The sequence below is a fragment of the Oryctolagus cuniculus genome, chromosome 1 (genome assembly GCF_051225735.1).
Source record: "Oryctolagus cuniculus isolate XC-2025 breed Fujian yellow rabbit chromosome 1, ASM5122573v1, whole genome shotgun sequence".
Lineage (NCBI taxonomy): Eukaryota > Metazoa > Chordata > Mammalia > Lagomorpha > Leporidae > Oryctolagus > Oryctolagus cuniculus.
The window spans coordinates 20,522,636-20,534,671 of record NC_142867.1 but is presented as its reverse complement, the minus strand read 5'-3'; the positions used below and the strand labels follow the sequence as shown (position 1 = coordinate 20,534,671).

Genomic DNA, 12,036 nt, shown 5'->3' with positions numbered 1-12,036 from the left:
TGCTTACTGTTCGTGCTTTCCAAAGATTTTTCTATTGCTTCCATTCCTTCTCCATTTATTGCTTGACACTGTTCTGTTTCAAAAAAAATTTGACCTCCTCTGTCGCTCCCCCTCTTCATGGAGGAACGACACTAAACCCTGCGTTGTTCTTTTGTCTGCTCGGCCCTTCCCGGGTTTGCTGCTGGTTCTTCCCGGGTTGGCTACCGTCCCTTCCACCTCCGTGGAAGGGCGGTTCCCCCTGCCACTTTCCCCACTTCCGCGGAGGAGCGGCACACCGCCGGCCGGCTCTCTCGGGGGCTGCACAGGTGTTCCTTCAGATGTTCCCCTTAGATGTTCCCCTTAGATGTTCCTGGTGCATGCCGTCTCTCTCCTCCTTTATAGTCCTCTTCCACCAATCCCAACTCTGCTACCCACACGCCGAGTATGCTGCTCTCCCCCAATCAGGAGCAGGTCCTACAGTTTATTGGCTGAACTGGAGGCAGCTGTGTAGAAGCTGTTTCCTCCTCTCCCAGCGCCATATTGTGGGAGAGCAGATGCATAGAATAAGTCTTAATTCCAGTAACTTAGTCTAGTCCGGGCTGCTCCCAGTTGCTCCCCACACTCCTCTACCTTCCCGCCGATTTAAAAACCACTTCCAGTGTCCACATAGACTCTCCAGTTCTTTTCTGTTCAGTGTGCTGTGGGCCATTTCAGTCATTGTTCACCTTGATGTTGAAATCGCCCTGGGCCTGGCCCGTGGGAACTCTTTCAGACTGGGTCCTCATCCTCTTGTGGCGGGATGATCTCAGTTCTTATCTCACGCTGAAGAATATCCACTCGGGACTGGGATAGTGAGTAAGGCGAGATTTACTGAAAGCGAGAACCTGCCGCACCTGTCAGGAGGGGGCTCCAAGGGAGGAGTCACCAAAGAAGCTGGTTCCGGCTTTTTTATACACGAGGCGCTCTCTGATTGGCCCCTTACTGAAACGTGAGTACAGATTTCACCAATCAAGGGGAGGAGTAAAATAATAGCTGATCAGAAGACAGGAGTAACTACCAATCAGGAGGCCAGAATAACAGCATGGGATCAGACCCCTCTTAACATCGGAAGCATTAAATAGGCTCTGGCTGTGTAGCTGTTTTGTAAATAATTGGTTATTAAGTCCTACAACAAGCCAGGGAGCTCCTCCCGAAACATCTCCTATGCCGGTGGACCAGTCCTGACCGAGGCGGAGTCTGCAGTTCTCAGGATCTCAGAGAGTGGATGCTGAGCTGGCCCGGTGTCCCCAGGAGGGCCCAGGCTCTGACCGGCCCGTCCTCACCCCTCCCCCGGCCCCCGGCGGCTCTGCTGCAGCTGCCTCTCACTCGTGTTGTGTCCAGGCTCACGGAATGCCAGAATTGCATTCATTTTATTTTAACAGTTCAGAAAAAGATAATAAACACAAAGCCAGGTCAACACAGAATTGCTTTTTTTTTTTTTAAGATGTATTTATTTTACTTGAAAGTCAGAGTTCCACAGAGAGAGAAGGAGAGGCAGAGAGAGAGAGGTCTTCCATCTGTTGGTTCACTCCCCAATTGGCTGCAATGGCCGGAGCTACACCAATCTGAAGCCAGGATCCAGGAGCTTCTTCCAGGTCTCCCACGTGGGTGCAGGAGCCCAAGGACTTGGGCCATCTTCTACTGCATTTCCAGGCCATAGCAGAGAGCTGGATGGGAAGTGGAGCAGCTGGGACTCGAACCAGCGCCCATATGGGATGCCTGCACTGTAGACGACGGCTTTACCTGCTGCGTCATAGCGCTGGCCCAACACAGAATTTCTTATAACTTGTCAGCAGCCTTAAACCAAAACAGGGATAAGCATGAAGCCTTGTAGTTAAGCCCTCCCCTCCCGCCCACCCGTCGCAGATCAGGGCACCTGGGTTTGACACCTGCCGTGGCCCTGACTCCCGCTTCCTGCTGGTGCAGACCCTGGGAGGCAGCGGAGAGGGCTGAGTTCCTGCCACTCCCGTGGGAGACCTGGGTGGAGTTCCCGGCTCCCAGCTTCCACCGCGCCTCTCCCTTGGCCCTTGTGCCGGGCACTGTTGTTGCACGGAAACCACATAGCTGATTATAAGGCCAGTGTGGCAGGGACAGCCAGGGCGCCGATTCCTGCGTGTGTGCGATGCCAGTGCTTTTTCACACTGCGAGCTAGCTTTATTGTCCACTCTTTGTCTCTGTGTGAGACCCTGGGAAAGCTTGTGTTAATGTTAACTGCCCCACGGTCCCTAGGCCTTTATTTAGCCAGAATCTAACAGTGACCTGTTAAGGTTACAGCTTGGCTCCCAGCGAGTGGCAATAACTGGTGTTGCCTGGTCAGCTGTTCCCGGGGAGGCGGCTGCCTCTGTGTAGTGCCACAGGAGAGGGCTCCGCGAGGCCGGCTGCGGGAGTAGCGAGCTGAGGCTGTGCGGACCACGCGGTGTCTGTGGCGGGTACAGGTGTTTTCTGGCTTCTGCGGGTTCCGGTTGACTGCAGTCCCCCGTGGAGCCCCCTGTGTGGTCAACCTTGGCCTGGCAGATCTGGCGAGGCTGTGCCGGGCGGCCTGGAGCCGGAAGCTCTTCTGCGTTTCAAGACGCCATGTGCATCGTGTTCGGTAACATCCCCCAGCCACGCAAGTCACGTGGCTGAGCGCACCGGCAAGGAGCCGAGGGATTCAGCCGCCCGTGGAATGGAGACAGTGCAGAGTCCCTGGCAGAGGCTGTGATGGGGCTGGGTGAAGAGCTGAGGCTGAGAATTCACTGGCACGGGTGCCAGCTGGGGCAACACCCCGGAAGTCATGGTGATTCCCTTGGATCGAATCATTTTTTTTTTTAAGAAAATGAAAACATTGGGGCCAGCACTGTGGCAAAGCAGGTAAAGCCGCCACCTGCAGTGCTGGCATCCCATGTGGGCACCAGGTCAAGTCCCAGCTGCTCCACTTCCTCTCTGCTATGGCCTGGGAAAGCAGTGGAGGATGGCCCAAGTCCTTGGGCCCCTGCACCCACATGGGAGACCCCGAAGAAGCTCCTGGCTTCCGGCTTTGGATTGGCACAGCTCAGGCCATTGCGGCCATCTGGAGAGTGAACCAGCGGGTGGAAGACCTCTCTCTCTCTCTTTCTCTCTCTGCCTCTCTGTAACTCTGCCTTTCAAATAAATAAATAAATATTTTTCTAAAATGAAAACATGGACTTACGAATTTCTAGAACATTCAGCTCTTGAGATCATGTTCAAAGACTGTCGTGTGGGAAGCGCTGGTTTCCAGCCGGCGCCGTGGCTCTGACGGCCCGGGAGTTGGGGGTTCCCGGTGTGTACACGTTCCCCACAGAGACGTCTGATCTGCGCTCCCTGAACCCAGGTTGGCACCCTGTGCCCCTGTGGGTCCTCAGCAAATGCTGCCCGCGGCAGAGTGACCACAAGAACCACAAGAGTCCCAGCCACCGCGACAGCTGCCATTTACCGCGTCCCAGACGATGTGTGCGTCTCATGCCCTGGTGCTCCCACAGTAGGGCTGGGGGTCATGGCCATTGCCTCCTCCGTACAACAGGCAACTTGGGCGTAAGAGGCTGAGGGTGTACGGCTGACCGTGGGGCTAAACTTGGAGCCAGAGCTCGGCTCACCATCTCCCAGCCCGAGCTGTGCACATCCGGGGGCGCCCACGTGGTATCCCCTCGGGCGTCTTCCTGTGGGCCTCTCCTGGGAACACTTGGCGTGGGGTGTGAAGCTCAGTCCTCTCCCTGCTGTAGTTGCTGCTGTGTGACCTTCGACAGATTTGATCCTTTTAACAGCTTTATTGAGATGTAACTCACGTGCCATGGAGTTCACCCATTTAAAGCGTCAGCTTGCATGGGTTTTAGTGTAGACACGGATAGCTGCAGCCATCACCACAGTCCATTTTAGGTTAGTTCTTCCCCTTAAGAAGAAATCCCAGGGCTGGCGCTGTGGCGCAGTAGGTTAATCTTCTGCCTGTGGCGTCAAAATCCCATATGGACGCTGGTTCAAGTCCCAGCTACTCCACTTCCGATCCAGCTCCCTGCTATGGCCTGGGAAAGCACTGGAGGATGACCCAAGTCCTTGGGCCCCTGTACACACATGGGAGACCCGGAAGAAGCTCCTGGCTCCTGGCTTCAGATCGGCACATTTCCAGCTGTTGCGGCCATCTGGGGAGTGAACCAGCAGATGGAAGACTTCTCTCTCTGTTTCTCCCTCTCTCTGCCTGTAACTCTGCCTCTCAAATAAATAATAAATAAAATCTTGGAAAAAAAAAAAAAGCAATGCTGTCTCTTTCAGCAGCTGTTTCCCTCTGCCCCTCCCCCCAGCCATGGCAGCCGCTGCTCCACTTTCCCAGTGTGCCCCGCTGTCCTGGGAACACGCTCACATGGTGCATGGCCTGTTGTGGCTGGCGCACCGTCTCTCTGGTTATTGGAGGAGAGTGGTCCATGATGGATGTGCAGGTTGTGCACTGAACAACTGCCTAGGGTGCTTCTCACGTCAGTTAACCGCTTTCCTGTACCACGTTCACCTGGTTTCAAGCTTGTTTCTCTCCAGCTTACATTTGTGCTACCTCCTCGATCTCTTTCCCACCCGTGCCCAAGAACGTTTGTGGAAATTGCAACTAAGATGGGATTCAGGCCGGTCTCTCTGATGGCCGCTTCTCGGGCTGCTCCCCAGGGGCCTGTTCTGGAACTTGACCGTGGCCTCTGTCTTCACCAGCGAGCACTCCCCTTGCAGAGGAGGGAGGCCCTGTGCCATCGGGGCTGGGGGCGGGGGTGGGGGAGGGGACGCATTGTTCCTAAGGCTGGCTCCCTACGCGGGACGTCATTTCCAGGCAGAGCCAGGGGCCTGTGACGGGAAGGACTGGCTGGGCTGGTTACAGGGCTCCCTGCTCTGAGGTCCCTGGGCTGCCTGCCGTGCGGGCTCCACCACCTGCCGGAAGCGTGTCTTTGGGCCTCGCCACCTGTTTCCGCCAGTCCCCTGCACAGTCTGATGTCGAGAGTGGGTGTGAATCAGTGTCTGTCACAGGCCTGGTGCCGGCAGGTGATGGACAGGTCACAGGCCGCCGTGTGGTCCTCTGTTCCTTCATGTGTGCTTCAGGCAAAGCTGTGGCTGGAGAAAGAGAGAGAGAGAGAGAGAGAGAGAGAGAGAGAGAGAGAGAGAGATAGATAGATAGATAGATAGATCTTCCCTCCACTGGTTCATTCCTCAAATGCTCATGACACCTGGGACTGGGCCAGGCTGAAGCCGGGAGCCAGGAGCTCAATCCAGGTCTCGCACGTGGGCGGCAGGGGCCCAGCCAAGTGAGCCTCCCAGGGTGCGCATCGGCAGGAAGCCGGGGCAGAGGGAAGGGAGCTGGGACCCAGCCAGGCCTCCCGAGTGGTGTCTTGCCCACTGCACCAAGTGCCTGTCCTATACCGGCCTTTGTAAGTACTGAGTTCCAGGCTCCTGGCTTTAACCTGGCCCAGCCCTGGCTGTCATGGGCGTTTGGGGAGGAGATGAGCAGGTGGAGGATCTCTGTCTCTGCCTCTCATATAACATGAAAAATAAATAAATAAAGGAAGCAGACCCTGCCATTTATGAAGCTGAATGAACGCAGAGGCCAGCGGGCTATGCGAGATAAGCCAAGCACACAAGCGGAAATACTGCCTGATGTCTCTTAGCTGTGGGATCTCGGGTCATGGGACTCCGGGAAGCAGAGCGGCCGATGGCGATTCCCAGGGCCTGGGAGGGAGGAGGTGGGGGCGCTGGTCAGAGGCACAGGCACAGTTTCAGTTCTGCCCGGGGCACCGGGCCCAGAGATCTAGTGCCCAGCATGGCACCCTGGCAGCGACACCGTGTTATGCTGAAGCCCACACTGCACGGTGGATCATATGCGATGTGCCACCACCGTACTCTTCCTCCTCCTGGTGATGTGGCAGACTGTGGTGATGCTGTCACAGATGTAGACTGTGTTTTGTTTTTTTTTTTTAAGATTTATTTATTTGAAAGACACAGTTATAGAGAGAGAGAGAACCAGAGAGAGAGGTCTTCCATCCGCTGGTTCACTCCCTCAAGTGACCACAAAGGCCAGAGCTGTGCTGATCCAAACCCAGGAGCCAGAAGCTTCTTCCAGGTCTCCCACGCAAGTTCAGGGGCCCAAGGACTTGGGTCTTCTTCTACTGCTTTCCCAGGCCATAGCAGAGAGCTGGATCGGAAGTGGAGCAGCCAGGACTAGAACCTGCACCCATATGGGATGCTGGTGCTGCAGGCTGGGGCTTTAACCTGCTGCACCAGAGCGCTGGTCCCAGATGTATGTTTTTTAAATCAATGGGTAAATGGATGCTTTTTAATTTTCCTTTTTTTTAAAAAGAGAGAGAGAGAGAGCTTCTGTCTACTGGTTCATTCTCCAGATGCGCACAGCAGCTGGGGCTGGGCCAGGCTGAAATTAGGAGCTCAGAAGTCCATGCAGGTCTCCCACATGGGCAAGTCCTTGAGCCGTCACCTGCTGCCTGCCAGGGTGTGCGTTAGCAGGAAGCTGGAACCGGAAGCAGAGCCGGGACTCAAACCCGGGTTTGCAAAATGGTGCACGCGCATCCCAAGTGGTGCCTTAACTGCTGTGCCCGACACCCACCCCCACGGGAATGTACTTCCAGCCAGGCTCATCCGGTTGTGTGTGCGGCTTTCTATAGGTCAATGATACCTTAATGAAGTGGCTTTTTCAAAAAAGGAGCTCGCTTAACAGTCGTTGCAGAGCAATAGAAGGAAGCACTGGTGTCTTATCAGTTGAATCAGCAGCTGGGCGCCCTTGTGGTTCTGCACCCTTAGGAGGTCATACTCACGTTCCAGCGGTCACAGCGCGCCGCCCACATCTTAAGAGATTTCCCGACGCGTCCTGCAGCACCAGGTTAGGAACCCGAGGGAGGCCGCTGTCCAGCTGAAAGGTCCTTCATTTGCTATTGCTGGACGTGGCCAAGGCCAGAGTTCAAGTTCAAGATCAGGCCGGCCTCTTTAGCTCTCTGCTCTTCAGTCAGCCCATCGGAGAGCAGCTGGAGAACAGGGGCGCCACTGTCGCCCTCCTGGAGTTTCTGGGGAAGGCCCATCCGATGTGTGGGTGAGCCGTGGGCATGTGGATGGCCTCATGGGTCATTTTTGTGACTGCTTTGTTCCATGAGGAGGTGCAGGGTTGGAGAGCAGCTCGCTTGACGGATCTGGTGCGTTCCTGGAAAGTTGCATGCAACTCGGTTGCTTCGAATCCCAGCGGTAGGTGTGGCGGCACTGGCTGCCCCAGCGCGGAGGCGAAGACGACTCGGGGTGGAGCGCTCCTCCTTGTGAGGCGCTACCTGTGTAGCTCCAGGGTGCTGAAGGCAGAGGCGGGACCGAAAGTCCTGGGCTGGGCATGGGGGTGGGGTCTCAGAGGGGCTGGGTCAATTCCAATGGGGTCATTAGAGAGTGTTGGGGCTTATGCATTCCCCCTACAGAGAGCTTAAAGTGTGTGCTGTACCATCAGAGACTGAACTTGAACTCCAGCCCCTCCAAGTACCCCTTCCACGGCCTGGAGCAAGTTACCTAAGGACCCCAAACCTCAGCTTCCTCCCCTGTAAGGTGTGAGTGATCCCGCACTGTGGTGTCAGTCGAGAGAGAGAGAATGCACTGGCGTATCCGGGTGCCCGGCACAGTGAAGTGGCTCCCTGAGTGACAGCTATGGCCGATGTTTCATTATTGCCATTTTCATTCGTTATTGCCGCGGTCGCTTGTGGACGGCGTGGGACCCAATGGGCCAGCACTCATGCTTTGTATTTTCTCTGAGCATCCGTCCACGTGGACATGTACGACCTTGGTCTTAGGATTCGAAGGTCATTTAGGACAGATTTCTACCTGGGGGCGGGCAGAGTCCTCTCTTCACCCCTTCCCCGCCCCCCACAGCAGGTCCCCTTTGGTTATCCCCAGCGGCGGGAAGCTCACCACCTCTCAGGCTCGGGGCGGTTCTGCTTGCTTGCTCTGTGGCCAGGCAGGCCTCTGTCCCCCTGAGTGCCTGCCCGGTGTGGCCGGCCTTCCCAGCGTGTTCAGCGACTCTGCCTCCTCCGGGCCATCCTTCTCTGGGCTAAGGGGACCCCTCCCCACCCCTCGCCATCTGGCTGCCCTTGTCTGGTCAGGTCCCGTTTTTTTCTTCTTGCAGCACTGCTCAGAGCTTCTGGAATGGTCCAAGAAGTACTAGGTTCAGAGAGGCCAAGGAGGTGGCCTTGAGAGAGAAGATGAGAAGGCTGGGAGACCGGCCTGCGGGGCGCTGGTCCCGAGCATCTGGTCATTATTGCGCCTGTCTCAGTCCCAGGACTGGAGGTCCCCGGGGTGGCCCAGGGCCATCAGTGAGGGGCCCCCGGGTTTGCAGGCCCTGCCCGCCCCCGGCACCCTGCATAGAACATGACCTCCTTTTTCAGTGTAGACTCTATAGCGCCCAGGGGGCTCCCCGGCTGACTCCTCCCAGGGCCGTGCTACAGCCCTCACAAGTTCCCATCCCAGTGCCGACTGCGGCCGCCCTACCCCGCCCCCACCTGCGCTTTCTGAGCGTAAAGGTACCATCTGCCCGGAGCCCTGGTTTATCCCCAGATCTTGTCACTGTCATGTTTGCTGAATGAATGAATGCTTGTTCTGAGAATCCTGATTGGTGGGTGTTGGGGTTTGGGTCTTGCTTTGAGAATCCTGATTGGTGGGTGTTAGGGTTTACATTACTGTATGTTAATATCAGACTTTTAGCATTAATGGGTTGAGGATGGAGCTCAGCCCAGCCGTGGGGTCTGAAGGTGGGGCCTTGGAAAGTGATTGGATTGGAGGGGGTCGTTAGGGTGGAGCCCTGTGATTGACAGGGACTCAGAGTGGTTTTGAGAGGCCATGTGGAGGGGAGACAACCAGGGTGCCCGCTGAGCTTGAGGCTGGCTGCGAGGTTCCCTCCCAACACAATGCCCCCTCTGCCACCCTCGTCAGATGCCGGACCAGCAGGGCCGCCCAGTCTGAGACTGGGAAGCTCTAAAACTGCCAGATGGCGTAAACCTCGCTCCTTCCCGAGTGCCTTCTCTCGGGTGTTGTAGCTCAGCCAGTGCAGAGTGGGTGAGTACAACGGGAGAGACCACCCGAGAAACACCTCCTCGGAAAATCTCCGGGCTTGGCCCAGCGACACAGATCTTAGGCGGCTCCCGACCCTCCCAGCTGCAAAAGGCTGATTGGAACCCGGTGTCGCCCTGCCCGGCTCCCACCACCCAGAAGTCAGTAACAGTCACAGTGCTAGTTGTGGCCATTTCCTGTGTTGTGACCACAGTGTTGCAAGGTTTCGTCCCATTTCACAGATAGGGAAACTGAGGCATGGCCAGTGAAGCCACCTGCCCACCGCCACTGGGCTTGTTGGAGGGGACACTGAAGTTCTCCTCAGATCCTCCGACCCCACCACGTGCTCCTCCTGCTGGCTTCAGGACCCTAGGGGGCGCTTGTCCCCGGGGAGAGAGAGCCAGCCGAGCTGATGCTGCAGGCTGGTGAGTGTTGGAGTGGTTCAGGGTTCTAGGCGACTCCGGGGAGGACCCTGTGGGCTGGAGCGAGCGTCCTCCAGGCAGTGTCCGGTCTCGTAAACAGACGGGGAAGCAGAAGCGCCTCCACCCTGCCCGTTGCCCTCTTCTGGTGGAAGCAGCGTTGCGTTTGCAATGTATCTCCTAGACTTTCTGTGCTCCTCAACCGGAGCATGCGCTGTGCGGCGAGTGTTTGACCACCTGCTGGGGACGCTCACCGGGGACTGCAAGCCAAATTCCATGTTGCAAAGACTCCCACCTCAGCCCATTTCAGGGTACTCTCATGAAACCACCGACTTTGGAGCTGCAAGGACCACAGTGCATGGGCACAGTTGATGACGGTGGTCCCAGAAGCGTAGGGGATGGGAAAAGGTGGTGAAGCAGGAGAGAGTGGTAGCTTCTTCAGAAAGATTTACTTATTTATTTGAAAGAGCTACTGAGAGAGGGAGAGGAAGAGAGAGAGAGACAGAGACAGAGATCTTCCGTATACTGGTTCACACTCCAGATGGCCACAATAGCCAGGACTGGGCTACACCAAAGCCAGGAGCCAGGAGCTTCTTCCAGGTCTCCCACATGCGTGACAAGGACACAAGCACTTGGGCCATCTTCTGCTGCTTTCCCAGGCCATTAGCAGGGAGCTGGATCAGAAGTGGAGCAGCCGGGACTTGAACTGGCACCCATAGGGATGCTGGCATCACAGGCAGAGGCTTTACCCACTATGCCAGAATGCCGATCCCTTGAGCATTACCTTTTAAAAGGATATAATACGTTTAAATCATTTGGTTTTTAGTAATGGCTGTATTTAACAACTGATTCAGAAACACCCTGAAAATGTAATCCTTATTAGTGATCAGTGCAAGCCAGCCCCGTGATACCACTCATTTCCTTTTTACTAATATATTTACCTTGTAGAAGCTCTTGCTCCCCATTTAACTTACGCTTTGCTTAAAAAGCTCTTCATCCGGCCGGCGCCGCAGCTCACTAGGCTAATCCTCCGCCTAGCGGCACCGGCACACCGGGTTCTAGTCCCGGTCGGGGCGCCGGATTCTGTCCCGGTTGCCCCTCTTCCAGGCCAGCTCTCTGCTGTGGCCAGGGAGTGCAGTGGAGGATGGCCCAAGTGCTTGGGCCCTGCACCCCATGGGAGACCAGGAAAAGCACCTGGCTCCTGGCTCCTGCCATCGGATCAGCGCGGTGCGCCGGCCGCAGCGCGCCGGCCGCGGGGGCCATTGGAGGGTGAACCAACGGCAAAGGAAGACCTTTCTCTCTGTCTCTCTCTCTCACTGTCCACTCTGCCTGTCAAAAAAAAAAAAAAAAAAAAAAAAAAAAGCTCTTCATCCAATCACTCATTCATTGGCTCCACAGTGGCCTCCCACGTGTGGCGCACTGTTAGGAACGGGGCCACCATTGTGGGCGCGGTGGCCCTGCCCTTTGCCTTCCTTAGCTCCCAGTGTGGTGGGAGAGACGGTCCATGAGCAGACCAACAGGTAGGCAGGGCCCGTGAGCCACGTATGCGCTTGCTGGCGCTGGGGTTCTACAGGAGGACCAGTGATAGGGAGAGAGGGAGAGAGCACAGGGCAGTGGCAGGGAGAACTCGCTACAGGTTCAGGCCGTGGGTGGGGTCCTCCCTGGCGCCAACCACATCCAAGACCCCGAAGGTAGGCAGGAGCCCGGCATCCAAGGCGTAGTGGGGCTGAGTTGGCAAAGGTGCCATCTGCTTGGGCAGGCCCATGTACAGACCCGCGTGCTGTCCTGTACACTTGATGGACAGTGCTCCTGGGAGTGGCCGTGGGCAACCCTGGAGGCAGCAAGGGGAGGAGAAGGAGTTAGAGGCTAGTGAGGGGCTTCACCTGCTTCTGGGGGCTTTCCTGAAGCCAAAGGAGAGAGCGATGTGGGATCAATCTCACTGGTGTTGGCTTCTGTGGGTTGTAGCCACTGAGCACGGGGTGTCGGCTGCTGTATGCTCTATCATTCAGGAATGCCTTGACTATTTCATGGTCAATACCTTTTTCTTTAAGAATAGGGAGAGGAGGGTCTAGGCAGTGGAGCTCAAGTTCAATGTTAAGGCTCAGGCGTCTTGGCTGCAGGAGAGTGACGGGGGCAGAGAGAGGCCCAAGGTCGGTCAGAGAGGCAGGCAGGGACCAGGGACTGGGCTGCAGCCCTCTGTGTGGGACCACAGATTGTGATCTGGCCTGGCCGATGTGGACAGAAGATGACTCTGCCGCTTCGAGCAGAAGGCTGGGGGAGGGGTGGCTGAGACCGGCACGAGCGGGGTTGCTTGGGAGCCTAAGCTTGTGAGAGGTCTGTACTTGGCCATAGTCAAAGAGAGAATTAGCGAACTGGAAGAGCGTCCTGAGGAAATTACCTAGCAGGGTGCAGCGAGCACAAGACAACCATGGGGTTAGGCCAGGGAGGGCCCGGCCTGCTGCTCCCCTGCCTGTGGGATAGAGAGCTGCCGACCTCAGGGCACCGCGCCACTGAGCTAGCTTGTCAGAGCTCATCAAGCTGCACGTGCTGTGGC

General features: G+C 56.6%; 1 protein-coding gene across 6 annotated transcripts in view; it reads left to right on the top strand.

The window, feature by feature from the left end:
- PRDM11 (PR/SET domain 11) overlaps nucleotides 1-12,036 on the top strand; it is an 81,362-nt gene that overhangs the window by 42,338 nt on the left and 26,988 nt on the right. The gene's annotated exons all lie outside the window — the stretch shown is intronic.